We start from the raw sequence: 17,587 nt of genomic DNA on the forward strand, positions 1-17,587 counted from the left end.
ATGGCAGCCGTGCCGAGGTTGAAAAGTCCTGTCTAAATTGGCCAGTTACTGGGACAGCTGGGTGGCTCAGTGGGTTAAGCTGCTGACTTCGGCTCAGGTCAAGATCCCAGGGTCCTGGGATTGAGTCCCACATCGGGCTCTCTGCTCAGCAGGGAGCCTGCTTCTCTCTCCACCTCTGCCTGTTTGTGCCTGTGTTTGTTCTCTCTCTCTCTCTCTCTCTCTCTCTCTGACAAATAAATAAGTAAAATCTTTTTAATAAATAAATAAATTGGCCAGTTATCTACTGCACAAATGTTACTGATTCTTTCCATCAGGAGGTACACATCCTGACATTTTTCATAGTACCTGAAGGAAAGCAACAGTTCATTATCTAGTTTAGCATCCCACCAAAAACAGTTTAAAAGGGGGAAGTGACACTTGTTTTCAAAAGACAAAGATAGATTGTTAATTTCAAAATGCTTCTTAAGATTAATGTCTATAGGAGGGCTTTTAAACAGTCATTCTGGTTCCAGTTTTCCCACAACACTCTAGGAAGTTATATGTGAGCCTGGAAGTCTGCCCCGTTGCAGATAAGCAGGGCTGTAACAGATTTTTTTTCTTCTTAAATGAGAAAAAAATTTAAGACCTTAAAACGAAAACAGCCTTTGAGAACTTCTGGCCTTTCTGTGATCTGTAACTGGATGAGTTTCATTGCCTCTAACATTTTACACACACCTACCTATATCACAGGATTTATTAATATGTGTTATTTTCTACTACATTTCTCCAAGGAAATTCTGAAGTGGAAAGCAAAACTTCTTATTTTTTGGAGCCCCAGTACTGTGAACAGTAATGTCTAACAGACACTCCATTCCTAAGAACAGCATCACCTGGCAGGCATCAAGTCACTGTCAGGTAAATCCCAAGAAGCAGTAATTGTCTCAATCTTAGTTTCCCACTGATGGACCACAGTGGTTTTGCGTATATTAACAGAGAGAAGCTGCATACAATTAGAGAGCTGTATTCTAAATCCAGCCCTGACAATCTTCAGCATGTTGTTTTTCCAAGATGAGACTTTTCCTTCCGTCCAGCAGGTGAACTTATATTTGATATTACCTGCAATGTTTCCTCATGATAATATCACCTTACCCCAAGACCTTCAAAAGCCTACAGAATGACTACCTGACTATTAGAAACCTCATAGAAACTTCTTCCTGTTGCTTAGTTATAATCCTTCTGCATTTCCTGGGGACTTTACCTCGGCACAGTGCATGATGCTGAGTTTTAATGAATGTCAAACAGTCACTGGGTAAATGCCAAGAAAAACAATGAGTGATACAAAGAAAGCAGTGAAAATCTGTACCTTCTGCCTTTATCCCAGCTCCACATCTGCACCTTTTATCATCAGCCCCAAGAATTGGGGTCTTCTGTTTGAAAATGAGCTGAGTCCCATAACTTCCAAAGACTTCTTGCTATCATACTGGGCTGGAGAAAAGCTGTTCAAAACAGGCACCTCCCTTAGTAGTGTGGCCTGAAGATGCACAGGCCCCCCTTGTTTGGTGCTGATGCCCTCACTGCCTTACAGGATGCTTAAAATTCCCAGCTGGCCTCCTTTGGGAATAAGGCCTTAAAATCACATTTTGCCTTTGATAAGTGATATCTGGAGTATTCACACATTAAAATGTTATTGTTCTCTAATAGCCCAGTTGTAACCAGTTAGTATATCTGATTAGCCAGAAGGATCACTCAAGGCACAAAAGCAGTGGTAATACAGGGCTATATCTTCATTCATAAAACTCTGAGGGGCTAGAGAAAAGGCAAGAGAGAACAAAACCCACTCTTAGGGGGTGCTCAGCCAGGAGCCACTGTGGAGAGGGTCTGTGAATACTCAGAGGAAAACATGGGGGTGAGAGAATACACAGATGACCGTGGATCAGGTGAAAATAAAATCAGTGCAGAAAAGACTCAGATATAGGACCCCCGTGACCTTAACCTGCTCCCAGAATTTATAGGTCACAACTTTGCTTTGGGACACTTCTGTATATGAGTGCAAAACAGAAGACGGAAACAAGATTTAAGTTCCCCATCTCCCATACTCTAAGATGTACATGGTAACATTGTGAATGGAGTAGAAAAAGGCTTTCCTTCTCAGGAAATAAAAAACACTTCCACTCTTGTTAACAATTTTCGCCAGTCACAAGTCTGTAGAACTGATTAAAAAAATATTTGAAAGGAGTATTAACATTCATAGATATTAAGTTATTTGGGTAAAATATGCTAATTATTTCCATTTAATTTATAATACTGAAAAACTCAATGCAGCCTAAATGCCCTTGAAGCAAAGACTAGTTAAGTAAATTCTGCTGTATACAATGGAAGCTATGAAGTCATAAAAATAAAGATGTATATACATCTATACTTATTATTCTAGAAAACCATGAAATATTGTTGAGGGGAAAAAGCAGATTACATATGTGAGTGTATCATGTGATCCTATTCATGAAAAATGATATTTCCCTATAAATATACATGCAAAGGGACGTGTTTAGAGATACTCACAAATAGACTGTGTTAACGATGATAACCATTAAAATCAAAACCTAGTTGATTTTGTTTTCCTCTGTTCTTTTTTTTTTTTACTTTAAATCTGTATCTTTTCCAAAATGCCATAATGCATTTCCTTGCTGAATCCTTTACCTCAAATGCTTTTCTTCCCCTGATAGACTTCATCTAAAACTATTGCCTGCTAAGACAAGCAAGGATTGTGAAGTAGAATCCATACAAATGAATAGAGTGGCGTCCACACTGGAGGATATCTCATCCGTGGCCATAAGATCAGGAAACAAGGGAAGTAGAGGTTCTGATGCAGGAAAGTGCAACCTGGATATTTGGCATTCTGTATATAATTCTAGCTCTTCGACTAACAGGCATCAGTTGTTACCATTTCTTGCCTTTGGGCACGGAACATGTTATCCTCCATTTTATTTAACTTACTGTAAAATGATATTAGCTATGCTGCTACTTAAGCTATCTTCTGCCCACTTAGTTTCTGTCTTTTGAGGGCTGTGCCCCCTCACTACCCCACCCCATCCCTCACCCCAGGAATGTACTCTTAGTGGTAGAGTAGAGGGAACTGTGTATGTTGAATCTATCGGTACCTTATAATTATTAAGATGTCTTAAAAGTCAGGGGCGCCTGGATGGCTCAGTTGGTTAAGCAGCTACCTTTGGCTCAAGTCATGATCCCAGGGTCCTGGGATCGAGCCCCACATTGGGCTCCCTGCTTGGTGGGGAGCCTGCTTCTCCCTCTGCCTCTGCCTGCCACTCCCCCTACTTGTTTTCTCTCTCCCTCCCTCCCTCTCTCTCTCTGTCAAAGAAATAAAATCTTTAAAAAAAAAAAGACATTTTTAAAAGGCAAATCTCCAAAATGCAGACCATTGTCTTCTCCACTAAAAAGTATTTGACAAAGGTCGAAACTTCAAAGATAACAGAAATTAAAGATATTTGATATGTCAAAGGAGAGTGAAAACATACTAACCCTCGAACCCAGCAAAATCCCTTTAGGAAGTCTCCATTTAGAAAGAGAACCCTAGAAAGTGTCCTAAATGAGGCAATGAGAGGCTCACAGTACCTGCTTTGTAAAACCAGACCCAGCCTTGTGACTGCCCACTCAGAAATCCAGGTCTCCTGCTCCTCTGTTAATGCTTTCTTCTCTACATCATCCACCCTCGAGAAAATTACAGCAGCTGAGCTCTGTAAATTAAACAGATTAATCAATCAACATTAATCTGGAACAATTCTGTGGAATTACTAAGAATTGAGCTTATTTTTATTTTGATTTGTAACAAAAGCCCCATACAACAAAGTAGTTGAATAAATCCCAATTCAATTAATCAGTACAGCAAAATGACACCAACAAGTACTTGAAGAACCAGTTGGAAAGAGTGCAAACGTGGAAGTATTGAACTGCCGTATAAGCAATACACCAAGTAATTGCCCTAAGAGCTGGGAGAGGAAACCATCACTTCAGGCTTTGGTGGCCTTTAGGGTCTCAATGGAAGACTCATATTTATTCAGAACCAAAAATCCAAAAGTCCAGTAAGGAATTATTTTTTTAATGGAATATTAGGCTACATTTAACAATAGACTTTATAAAGAATATCTTGTTATAATTCTAATTCTCTACTTGGACACACTTGAATATAATCAACATTTCTTAAAGCTACATGAAAACGTCTGCGAACAGCCAGCTCCACTCACAGAAGCCCTAAGAGAGATTTACATCTAAATATCAACATAGTATAAAAATATGAAGAATTAGCAAGCTATATAAATAACAAATTATCTGCATATATTGTATCTCAAAATACAGCGTTGACATTTTTTGCTATCCTAGTTCAGTCAGGATGACCGGAACGGTCTCAGAGAAGCAGAAATAGAATTTGATTTGAGCTAAGAAAATTCAAACCTGATTATATTGATAATGCCTTCTATTTCCCTTCCATTTTTTAAAAATAAATTTTAATGAGGTATAGTTTACATAAAACCAAATACTCCCGTTTCAATTGTCAAAACATTTCAATGAGTTTTAAGAATTTTAGCATACTGGGATAACCACCACCACAAGAACTCGAACATTTTTGTTACCTGCCAAATTTCCAAAATCTAGATCAGTACTCCCCACCCCCACACCACCCCTCATCAGTGTTCTGTCACTGTGAATCAGATTTGTCTTTTCTAAAGTTTCATAAAACTGTAATCATACAGGATATATAATATCCCAGTGTAAGGCTTTTTTAAAGATTCAAATGTGTTGTTGCATATATGACTAGTCGAATTTATGACTAGTTCTGCTTATTGCTAATTAGCGTTGCCATGTGTGGACATTCCACATTTGTTTATATACAACAAATAATGATGGACATTTAGGTTGTTTCTAGTTTTTGTCTATTGTAAATAAAGTTGTTATGGACATTCATGTACAAGTCGTTGTATGGAGATTTTTCTTTTCTCTTGGGAAAATATGTAGAAATAAGACTGCTGGGTTTTACAGTAAGTATATGTTTAACTTTATAAGAAATAACCGCTTTTCTAAAAAAAAAAAGAAAAGAAAAGAAATAACCACTTTTCTGAAGTACTGGTACTGTTTTACATTCCCATCAACAATGTATGAGATTTGTAATTGCTCCAGATTCTTAATATAACCACTGTGGTTTTACTTTTTTTTTCCCCTTTAAGTATTGGCATGGGACGCAACATGGGTCTTGAACTCATGACCCTGATGTCAAGACCTGAGCTGAGATCAACAGTTGGACAATTAACTGACTGAGCCACCCAAGCACCCCTCGCTGTGGTTTTACTTTGAATTGCCCTGCTTAATGATGCTGACACATTTTTGTATGTCCATATAGCTTATAAAGTGTCTTTTCAAGTCTTTTCCCAATTTAATTGGGTTGCTTATCTTACTGAATTGTAGTAGTTCTTTATATATTCTGGATACAATTCTTTTGTCAGGGATATGTTTCGAGAATATTTTCTTCCACCGGGTGGCTTGTGTGGTTTTGTTTTGTTTTGGTTTTTGGTTTTTTTTTTTTTTAGTATTGTCCTCTGAAGGGCATAAGTTCTAACTCTGTAGAAGTCTGATTTATTGATAGCTTGATATCAATAGCTTAACTCTCATTGTTTATGCCCTAAGAAATCTTCTACTACCTCCAGTTCATATAGATTTTCTTCTATGTTTTATTTTAGAAATTGTAAGTTTTACCCATTAAGCTTAGGTATATGATCCAGTTAGAGATTAATTTTGTATATGGAATATGCTAAGAATTAAGGTTCTTTTTTTTTCATGTGATTATCCAGTTGTTCCTTTACCATTTGTTAGAAGGACTATTTTTCCCCTTTGAATTACTGTGGCCCTTTGTCAAAAAATTATTTGACCATATATGGTATTTGACCATATATGGGTAGGTCCGTTCCAGGATCTACCTGACCCATATGTTTATCCTGTAGTATAGTAAGGTAGCTTTGTGATCCATCTTGAAATCTGATAGTTGAAGTGTTCCTGTTCAGAATCATTTTGGCTATTCTAGATCTTGTTTTTATATAAAAATTTTAGAATAAGTTGTAAAATTGCCTGCTGGGATTTTGATTCGGATTTCACTGAGCTATGGAACGATGGAGGGACATCACAATATTTAGTCTTCAGTTTAGAAACTTGGTACATCTCCATTTATTTAGTTCTTCTTTACTTTTGTTTGGCAATTTTTGTAGTTTGTTGTTGTTTTTAGTCATAAAGACCTTGGACATACTGTGTTAAATTTATCCCTAAGTAGTTCATCTTTTGATACCATAGTAAGTGGCATTTTATTTCAACTTCTAAATGCTCATTGCTAGTATATTAGAAAGACTAGATTTTTGTATATATAACCTTATATACGCTAAATTCAATTCTTCTATTTGACTCTTTATAGATTACTTCAATTTTTCTACATACACAATCATGTCATCTGCAAAAAAGGCAGTTTTACATCTTTCAGTCTGTATTCCTTTTATTTTTTCTTACCTATTGTACTAGCTAGGACCTTCAGTACAATGCTGAATCGAGACCTTGACAGCATTATTCTTACTTTATTTTCAGTCCTGGTGAAAGCATTCACCCTAACAGATGATGTTAGCTAAAGGTTTTTCAGATACCCTTTGCCAAATTGAAGAAGGTCCTTTCCATTTCTAGTTTGCTTTTTAAGAGGTTTTTGTATTATGAATGGGTATTGAATTTTATTAAACATTTTTGTGTATCACATAGGAAGATCATCTGGTTTTCTCCTTAATTCTGTTAATGTGGCAGTTACATTGAATTTTTTTTTTTTCAATATTAAGGCAACCTCGGGGCGCCTGAGTGGCTGTGGGTTAAGCCTCTACCTTCGGCTCAGGTCATGATCTCGGGGTCCTGGGACCGAGCACTGCATCAGGCTCTTTGCTCACCAGGGAGCCTGCTTCACCCCTCCCTCTGCCTGCCTCTCTGGCTACTTGTGATCTCTCTGTCAAATAAATAAATAAAATCTTTTTTAAAAAAATAAAAATAAAAAAATAAAGCAAACTTGGGGTACCTGGGTGGCCCAGTCATTTAAGTGTCAGGCGCTTGATTTTGGTTCAGGTCATGGTCTCAGGGTCATGAGATGGAGCCCTGCATCAGGCTCTACACTGAGCGTGGAGTCTGCTTAAGATTCTATTCCTCTCCCTCAGCCCTCACCCTGCTCATGCTCTTGCTCTCTCAAATAAACAAATAAATCTTTTAAGAAAAATATTAAAGCAAGGGCTCCTGGGTGGCTCAGTGGGTTAAGCCTCTGCCTTTGGCTCAGGTCATGATCTCAGGGTCCTGGGATCATGCCCCACATCGGGCTCTCTGCTCAGCAGGGAGCCTGCTTCCCTCTCATTCTCTGTCTGCCTCTCTGTCTACTTGTGATCTCTCTCTCTGTCAAATAAATAAATAAAATCTTAAACAAACAAACAAATGTTGAGAACAATGTGGAGAAACTGGAACCCTCATTTGTTGCTGGTGAGAACTGTAAAATGCTATAGCCATATTGGAAAACAGTGTTGCCATTCCTTGAAAATGTTAAACACTGGAGAGAATATATGACCCAGCAGTTCCACCGCTAGGTATCTACCCCAGGAGAAATAAAAACACATGTCCATACTTGCGTGGACATATAATTTCACAGCAGAATTATTCATATTAATCAAAAAGTGAAAACAACACAAATGTCTATCAATTAGTGAATGGATAAACAAGGGTATGTCCACACAGTGGAATATTATGTGGTGACCACAAGGAATGAAGTATTGATAAATTATACAACATTGATGAACCTCAATACATTATGCTAAATGAAAAAGTCAGTTGCAACAGACCACATACTACATGATGATTTATATGGCATGTCTAGAATAGACAAATCCATAGACACGTAGATTAGTGGTTGCTTAGGCCTGGAAGGTGTTGGGGGATGGCAGGAATGGTGAATGATTGTTAATGCATGCAAGGGTTCCTTTGGGGATGTGTAAAGGTTCTAAAATTAGATTATGGTGATGGTTGCACAAGTCTGTAAATATATTAAAAACCATTGGATTGTACACTTTATTTTTTTTTTAAGATTTTATTTATTTATTTGACAGAGATCACAAATAGGCAGAGAGGCAGGCAGAGAGAGAGGAGGAAGCAGCCTCCCTGCAAGCAGAGAGCCCGATGTGGGGCTCTATCCCAGGACCCTGGGATCATGACCTGAGCCGAAGGCAGAGGCTTTAACCCACTGAGCCACTTAGGCACCCCCGGATTGTACACTTCAAGTAGCTGAACTTTATGGTTTGAAAATGATATGTCAATAAGGTGGCTAAAAAAAGTGAACTGAGCTTCAGGGTCCTATGGGATAGTATCAAGTGGTTTCATATATGTGAAATCCAGAAAAAGTGATAGAAGAAGTAATGGCTTTAAAAAAGAAGTCTCAGGGTGCCTGGGTGGCTCAGTGGGTTAAGCCGCTGCCTTCGGCTCAGGTCATTATCTCAGGGTCCTGAGATCGAGTCCCACATCGGGCTCTCTGCTCAGCAGGGAGCCTGCTTCCCTTTCTCTCTCTCTCTCTCTCTGCCTGCCTCTCTGCCTCCTTGTGATCTCTCTCTCTGTGTCAGATAAATAAAATCTTAAAAAAAAAAAAGAAAGAAAGAAAATGTATGACAAGGGTCCAAAGGACAAGAGGGGGGAAAAAAGCAAGCATAATGTTGCAAGAGTCTTACATATCTTATATAAGATATGGTATAATATTACTTCGATGTAGACTGAATAAGTTAAACAACGATACTATAAATCTTAGAGGAACCATTAATAATTAGGATGAAGAGAAATAGCTTATAAACTAACAGTGGAAATAAAGTGGACTTCTAAAACACAACCCAAAAGAAGGTAGGAAAAGAAAAAGGGGCAATGCAGATTTGGAAATTCATCAAACCTAACAAAAATCTTAAAGTTGAATGCACCCAAAATAGAGCTTCAAAATATATGAAGGAAAGCTGATAGAAGTGTAAATGGAAACAGACAAAGGCATACCTGGAGACTCCCTTTGCCCTGTCTTAGTATTTGATAGAAAAAAGAAAATCAGTAACTATATAGATGATCTGAACCATCCTATTGAACAACGGATCTAATTTATATTTGCGGTATGCTTCACTCAGCAACAGTAAAACACAAGTGTACATGAAACATTTACTAAGATCCAAATGCTGAGTCAGACAACATGCTTCATCATATTTAAAAGGATTGAAATAATTACAGATAGCATTTTCTGAAAAAAAAAATGGAATTATCTGAAATTATTTAGAAAACCTAAAATATTTTAAAAACTAAACAAACAAAACATTTAAATTAAATAGCCCAAGGGTAGAAGAAGTCACAAATTAGACAATATTTTTACCTGAATGAAAATGTAAAAATATGTCAAAATTTGTAGGATATGAAAAATACTTAGAAGAAAATGTATAGTTTTAAATGCTCAATTATAAAAGAAGAAAGTGCTAAAATCAATCTAAGCATCCATATCAAGAAGCCAGAAACAGAAGAGCAAATTAAATCAAAGTAAAAGGAAGAAAATAATTAATAAATATAGGAGTTAAAAGTGATAATATAGGAAACAAAATAATAGTGACATAGAATAGGAAACAACATATTAGAAAATCATTAGAAATCCACTGAGCCAGCCAGGTGCCCCTGTTCTCAACATTTGTTACTGCCTACTTTTCACTCTAGCCATCCAGGGAGTATGAAGAGGCATCTTACTGTGATTTTGATTTGCATGATGTTCAGTATCTTTTCATGAGCTTATTGGGCATTTATATGTCTTTTTTGGAGAAACATTTATTCATATCCTTTTCCTACTATTAAAACTGAGTTATTTATCTTTATGTTATTGACTATAAGAGTTCTCTACATATTCTGGAAACAAGTCATTTATCATTTGCAAAGATATTTGCAAATATCTTCTCCCATTCTATGAGTTCTCTTTTTATTTCATGGTTCCTCCTGCCTGGAGAGTTTCTATCACATGAGGAGTGTTCTCATTTGGTGGACTCTTGTCTTACGGTAGATTCCTTCCACATGGTGAGGTCCTATTTCTTGGTGGGGTCCTTGTACATGAGAAAGTCCTGTTTTGTGGTGGGGTCCTCCCACTGTGTAAGGTCTTCCCATATGGTAGGTCCTGTCTTTGCAGTGGTATAGACCTCTTATATACTTGAGTCTTCCCACATGGTGAGGTCCTCCTACATAGTGAGGTCATAGCTCATGGTTAGGCCCAATCTGCTTTCCAAGTCTACATCCTTACCTCATCTATACCTTCAGAGAAATTCTAGTCTCAATCATCATCTTCCCTTCTACCACCTACCCAATCTTAACTTCCTCCCCTTCATACCCTAGTGTAGACCCTTATTGCAGAGAGGGTCATTTCTTCACTCTTGTCCTCTGAACTGCTTCCATCTCCTCTTGATGGCCCTCCCATGAACCCAGACCTGTCCCTGATCTCCAGAGAACCTCTAGTTCTCTGCATGATTATGATTACTTAGGAGAGCTTGGAATGGACTCCTTTGACTTGAGTATCAGCCTTGAGAATTTCCAGAACCTTTTAGTTAAAGCATTTGTTCCAGGGCACCAGGGTGGCTCAGTTGGTTAAGTGACTGCCTTCGGCTCAGGTCATGATCCCGGAGTTCCAGAATCAAGTCCTGCATCAGGCTCCCGGCTCTGTAGAGAATCTGTTTCTCCCTCAGCTTCTCCCCGCTCATGCTCTCTCTCACTTTCTCCCTATCTCAAGTAAATAAATAAAAATCTTTTTTTAAAAAATTGTTCCATTAAATTCTACCTTTCTCTCTCTTCCTTTTCCCTCATAAAAGCTTTGACTGAATCCAGAATATAGTTTGATTTACCCAGTTTTCCTGCATAATACTCACACTAGTTCTAACTCTTACTAGCATCCTTGGTTGGGGTACTCAACCCTAGAACTTTATTGTTCAGTATGGTCACCACAAGCCACATGTGGCTATTAGTACTTGCAGTGTGATCAGTCCAACTGAGATATGCTACAGATATAAAAATATATGCTGAATTTCAAAGACTTAGGAACAAAAAACTAAAATACGTGACAAATAATTTTTTATCTCAATTATCTGTTGAGATGATATTTGTGGTATCTTGGATTAAATAAAATATAAAAATTATTGTCACCTCTTTCTTTTTACTTTTTTTTAATGTGGCTACCAGAAAATTTTAAATTATCTATGTGGCATATACTCTATTTCCATTGGCCAGCACTAAGCTTTCCATTCACCCATGGCGTGAAATTTTAATGCAGCCGGATTACCTAAAGACTTACCTGCCCCTGGACTCCTCTCAGTTCTGTGTCCCAGGACTAGACCACCCAGCCTACAGCCCCAGAATTCAAACCCAACAGTCCCAAGGCTAGTTTGTCCTATCTTTGAACACAGGGCCTTGGACTCCTTAGGATAATCTTTTACCATAACTTGAGTTTTTCTAGCCACTACTACCATTTCCTACTCTGCTTCCTTTTCTCTTCATTTGGTCATCTCAGCAAGTCCCACCGGCCAACCTCCTCCTTGAAGCTTTCCTCACTGCTCCAGTGCTTTATTGTCCTTCCCTCCAACGCAAATTCCTATGGTTATATTCATTTTCTGCTTCATCACTTAGCAACTGGGCACTGTTTGGTAGTATTCATGTTCATATATGTAAAGATGTCTACTTAACTGGCTTGTTAGCTCCTGAGTGGAGGGATCATTTCTTATATTTCTTTCCACCACCCTTCCTCAACCTAACAGAGCACAATAGGTGAGGCAGGCAGGTAAATATTTAGCAAACACCTACTTCAACCACTGATTAGCCAAAATATTCAATAAATTCAAAAACAGCAATTCCCAGTCTCTCTAGTTAAATGTAATTTACTAAGTTGTCATTATTATTCCAGTACTTGCATTACTACATGGCTGCTGTTGAGATTCCTGAATAAAACTAAAAATGGAAGCAAATCCATGCTTTTTGCTATTACCACAGGGAAATACATAGTCATAGCTGCAAGAAAATTACAATGTGGTTAAGCTTCTTTCACATTTTATTTTATAGTATAGTAGCATAAAGCAGCTAACACTTCAAAAATAAGAGGATCATTTATTTTTCTATACAAGCCTTTTAAATTCCATGTTAAAAAAAATAAAATAAAATAAGGCCTGGGGCGCCTGGGTGGCTCAGTGGTTAAAAGCCTCTGCCTTCGGCTCGGATCATGATCCCAGGGTCCTGGAATCGAGCCCCGCATCAGGCTCTCTGCTCAGCAAAAAGCCTGCTTCCTCTTCTCTCTCTGCCTACTTGTGATCTCTGTCTGTCAAATAAATAAATAAAATCTTTAAAAAAATAAGGTCAGATCTAGTGAAACTGATGTTTTCTGTCTTCAGTAGATACAGTAGTTTATGTATCTTCTTCATTACTAGATACAGAACTAAATTCAAATCTGCTACTCAGTTTTCAATTGATGAAGCCAACAGTTGCACATAGGTAGTTGTTACAGAGGGGGTGAGGACGCAAATCAGTTCATAGTGTGAGAATACAGAAAAGATAATACTTCAATACATCAGATATTAATTTGTTACTGTTAATGGATTTTGAGTCACTAGAGTGCCTTGGCAAACTTGACCTGGTATCAAATACTATTTAGCATCCTGAATCATGGTTGGTGGGAGCTCATCATTATAGACATTAACTTCTGTTCAAACATCAAGAAACTATTTCCCTAAAATCTAGGAGTTATCTCATACTCTATTACAAAAAGAATTAGGTAACTAGCATGGTTTAACTTCAGATAAACTTTGTAACTTTGTAATGTAAAACATCATCTAACCAATACCTCCATCATTGAATTCTTGCCTATAGGAATGCTTTAGCAGCACATCCTGCTATTCAATTGTGATTGTAATACACTCTCTTGGTATGTTCCACTTTTGTTCTTTATTACTATAGTTATTGCCTTAAAAACAAACAAGAAACTAAAAGTTTCACAACCATCTAAGGGAGACTCAGAAACCAAGAACTTTTTTTGGCAAGATGTCCACAGAATAGCTTAATTCAATAAACATAAAGAGTCAAAACTATTCCCACTCAAAAATATGTTTAAAAAACATTACACCAATGTTAGCAATAACACTGAGGAAATGAAGAGCCTTACTCTCGGAACAAGAAATTGGTTCAAACTTTCCAAATGAAAATTTTGCAGTCAATACTCATCAAAAGACTTGGGATATTATAAACCAGTTAATCCCCAATTTCCATTTCTGTGAGTTCATCCAAAAGAAGGAATCATTGATACTTTAAAGATAGAATTATATGGGCTAACTTTGGAAAACAGAATGGAGATTCCTCAAAATATTAAAAAATAGAGCTTCCGTATGACCCTGCAATTGCACTACTGGGTATTTACATCAAAGATACAGATGTAGTAAAAAGAAGGGCCATATGTACCCCAATGTTCATAGCAACAATGTCCACAATCGCCAAACTGTGGAAAGAACAAATATGCTTTTCAACAGATGAAGGATAAAGAAGATGTGGTCCGTATATACAATGGAATATTACTCAGCCATCAGAAAGGATGAATACCCAACTTTTGTATCAACATGGATGGGACTGGAGGAGATTATGCTGAGTGAAATAAGTCAAGCAGAGAAAGTCAATTATGTGGTTTCACTTACTTGTGGAGTATAAGGAATAACATGGAGGACATTAGGAGAAGGAAGGGGAAAGTGAATTGGGGCAAATCAGAGAGGGAGATAAACCATGAGAGACTGTGGACGCTGAGAAACAAACAGGATTTTAGAGGGGAAAGGGTGGAGAAATGGGTGAACCTAGTGGTAGGTATGAAAGGAGGGCACGTATTGCACACCACTGGGTGTGGTACATAAACAATGAATTTTGGGACACTGAAAAAAAAATCAAATAAATAAATAAATAAATAAGAATTATATGGGCTATACATTGTAGTGCTAAACATGTGGCCAAGTTCTACCATCAAGGAAATGGGTGAATCAGAACACAGGAGAAAGGTTCACTTAAGTATCTTCTTTAGCGCATGTGCTCAGGGGAAATATACACTGTCTCTCTCATTTCCCAGTCCTGCCCACTGGCCAGCTCTCCTACTCTGCAGCCAAAATATCTGCATGTGCTCAACAGTAGCCTGTTGTTAAATAAATTATGCTCCATCCAGTGGAATAGAATGTACCATCCAGTGAAATAGATGCATTAAAAATCTTATCAGGGCGCCTGGGTGGCTCAGTCGGTTAAGCCTCTGCCTTTGGATCAGGTCATGATCTCATGGGCCTGAAATTGAGTCCCACATTGGGCTTTCTGCTCAGCAGGGAGTCTGCATCTCCCTCTCCCTCTGCCCCAACCCCCTGCTTGTGTGCACTCTCTTTCTCTCAAATAAATAAATAAAATCTTTCAAAAAATCATATCAGAAAAGAATATTTAATAACATCACTGTATGTTATTACATATTTTAAAATAATATTAATAACCCGTGTGATTTTATTCCTATTAACGGAAGGGGAAAATGTGACCACTTACACCAAAATGCTCAAAGAGGCTAGGATAACAGGTCATTTTTATTTACTTTTTCTGTTTATCTCTCTTTCCTAAAGTTTCTACCATGAATGATTAATAATCAGAAAAAAAATATTCAAAATGATTCCAGCCCCCCACACACACACACAAAAACTGTTTTACTTTAATCTTGGCGATTTAAGCAAAGCAAGTTGTGTAGTATCCTTCTCTCCTCTGAATTGTTTGAGTGGTGTGTAGTTTGGGTCTTGGGTGTGCCTGGCAGCATCTATACTTAAGGTGAACCATCTGGAGGCACTTGCCCCTCAAACAGGCGATTAAGTGCACACTTGAGACTTTGTTGTCAGTGAAAACAAAGCTTTTGTACGACAGAAGGGACCTCAGAGAAGTGGCAGCTGTGTGGGCAAAGGTGCCAGAAAGGAATCTGTAATTCATTGCATAGTTAACAACGGGTGTAATTCTACCTACATACATCATTCTTCAGTGACTTGGAATATTGAAAAGAAATCCTTAATGATCAAAGGATTTGCTACATTGTAAAGAATTTTTTTTAAAAAGGTGTACTATGTGGCGTCTGCATGCTCTAGAGATGAAACTGGAAAGACAGTTACCATGCATTTGACATTTTCTAGTTTTTATAACACTTTCACATAAGCAAGTTCAGAAGAAACTGTGCAGTCATTTAAGGAAGGGTTGAAAGGTGTTTTTATCCCGCAAGAACTTGCCCTAGGACATAGGACACAAGATGGAGATAAAGAGAAAGTGAAAAATCCAAGTTCCTGATTCCCAATCCAAGGCATGACGCCTATTAAAGAAAAAGAAAGTGCTGCCATGGAACAATGTTAAGTGTGATTCTCCCATTTCCTCCATCTTGCACTCCAAATTATGTTCTCCAAGGTAGTAAGATTTACTGGGAAGTAAAAGAAGATATTAGACCATCTATGGATGTTCATTTTGTAGCAAGGAAGGAAAGTAGGGGGAAAGGAGGAAGGGAGGGGAGAATTAGGGTTTACAGATACTAATCTACAGACTGACACTGGTATACTCACACAGTCCTAGTCCTACATCAGATGGCCAAGGGTCTGGAGTGGGATGTGTGGTGCTCTGAATGGGGTGTGGGGTCCATGTGCATGAGTTTGTATAAATGGGGGTTTCTAAGGACCTAGTCAACATGGATCATGTTATACAGCTAAGTACAAGGTAAACACAAGGGCTATATAATCAATTCTAACAGGAAGTCACCCCAAAATAATTCTGCATTATCAAGAACAACATTTAAATGGTAGAATTATATCAACTATTTCTAATCGTGAACTAGTGAATGATGCAGCTTGAGACATTAGCGAACTGTAGTAGTACATATATATAATTCGAAATTAAATATGCATTTATTGAGACTGATGTAAATAATCAAAAAACAGCTTGGAAGCCACAGAGGTAAAGCTTATGAAAAATCTCCACTTCTGTTTGAGTGGGACATGGTCAAACTGTTTCACTGTCGTTTAAGAAAACGCTGCAAAATGATTCCCTCCCCAGAGTTCTTTTTTTGTGTTATACCTGTTTCATAATCGCAGAGTTGTGAAATTCTCCCTGTCCGCGGCCATTGGCGTGCCTTCCCACACTTAACTTTTTTTTTTAAGATTTTATTTATTTATTTATTGGAGAGAGAGAGGGAGCAAGAGAACATGAGTGGAGAGGAGGGGCAACAGGAGAAGGAGAAGCAAACTTCCCACTAAGCAGGGAGCCTAAGGCAGAGCTACTGTCACTTAATTCTACAATGAAAAACAAGACAGCCTTCCTTTGGCCCTGTGCCCCTCTTCCAGGAGAGCCCTCGCCTAATCCTCCTGTCAGTCTGAAGATTCTCCATCATCTGCTCACTCCCCTCCATTGCTCCCCTAACCGTTTGTGTGGCCCCCACCCTTATGTCTACTGAACCCATGAGCTCACTTCCTCACATGGCCCAAGTGACCACCTTCTGACCTGTCTATGTAGAATAACGTCTATGCCGTTATTTCTTCTATTTTCCTGTAACTATCGAAACCAGTTACTCTTTTTCCCTTGGCAGTCTCTTTTCCTTATTTTGGCACCTAACCCTATGCATTATCATCACCTTGGAGGGATATCCTTTTTTCTCCACATGGCTGATTCTCGAGTTTTTGTCTCGAGCCCTGACCTCTCAGGCATACTCCTCTCCATTTGTCCAGATAGTTACAGGATTCCCAGGGGCCGCCTCACGCTCCATGTATATAAAATGAAACGAATCCTCCTCTACGTACCTTCCTGATTTTCAGTGCCTTGTCAGAAGCATCACTATTTTCAGGACGTGTAGGGCAGGAAATTCCGGAACACTCTGATCCTCCTTCTCTCATTTATCATCCTCATCCAAGCTGGCACAGGGTCCTGCCAATTTGCCTTTAAGGATTCCCATAGAACTGATGTTTCCTCTGTTCTCTGTGGCACACCCCTCTCTGCGCCCACATCAGCTCACACCTGTGGCCCAGCTGCCTTCTCAAGCCAGTATCTGCCCTTCTAATCTGCCACTAGCCCGTGAGGCTGTAGCCAGGCTAAACTCAGTAATAGCTTGTTTCATAACATCACTCTCTCCAGGGCTCAGGAGCCAGTAAGCTTCCCACTGCCGCTGGATAAAGTCCAAGAACTTTTACTTGCCCTGTGTTGTCTTTCTAAGAAGATCGCTCCTAGCAATCCCATTTTACCTCTGACTCCCAATAGATGTTCTGTTCTCACTGGAGTGTGGGCCTCATCGGTTTCCTGCCCTCTGCACCTATGCTGTCAGCCCTTCGAACCTCGCAGCCCCCTCTTCCACGTGCTCAGCCATCAGGGAACCTGTCCAGTCCCAGCTCTGCCGTTTATCACCACTGTCGCCATAGAGTAACTAACATCTCTGAACTTCAGTATCTTCATCTGTGAAATGGATACATTGCCACCTAATTCCAGGAGGGTT

The 17,587-nt window shown here is 38.6% G+C and overlaps 2 protein-coding genes across 2 annotated transcripts in view; one reads left to right on the top strand and one right to left on the bottom strand.

Moving 5' to 3' along the window:
* CCNY (cyclin Y) overlaps nucleotides 1-17,587 on the bottom strand; it is a 305,603-nt gene that overhangs the window by 235,825 nt on the left and 52,191 nt on the right. The window contains exon 3 of the mRNA XM_082739759.1: nucleotides 3,610-3,731. The gene's annotated coding sequence lies outside the window, so the exon portion shown is untranslated. The remainder of the gene's footprint in view (nucleotides 1-3,609; nucleotides 3,732-17,587) is intronic.
* LOC309870350 (uncharacterized protein) overlaps nucleotides 1-17,587 on the top strand; it is a gene marked incomplete at its 5' end in the record, with an annotated part of 111,125 nt that overhangs the window by 14,016 nt on the left and 79,522 nt on the right. The window lies entirely within an intron of this gene.

Source organism: Mustela nivalis (assembly GCF_964662115.1).
Source record: "Mustela nivalis genome assembly, chromosome: 7".
Classification (NCBI taxonomy): domain Eukaryota; kingdom Metazoa; phylum Chordata; class Mammalia; order Carnivora; family Mustelidae; genus Mustela; species Mustela nivalis.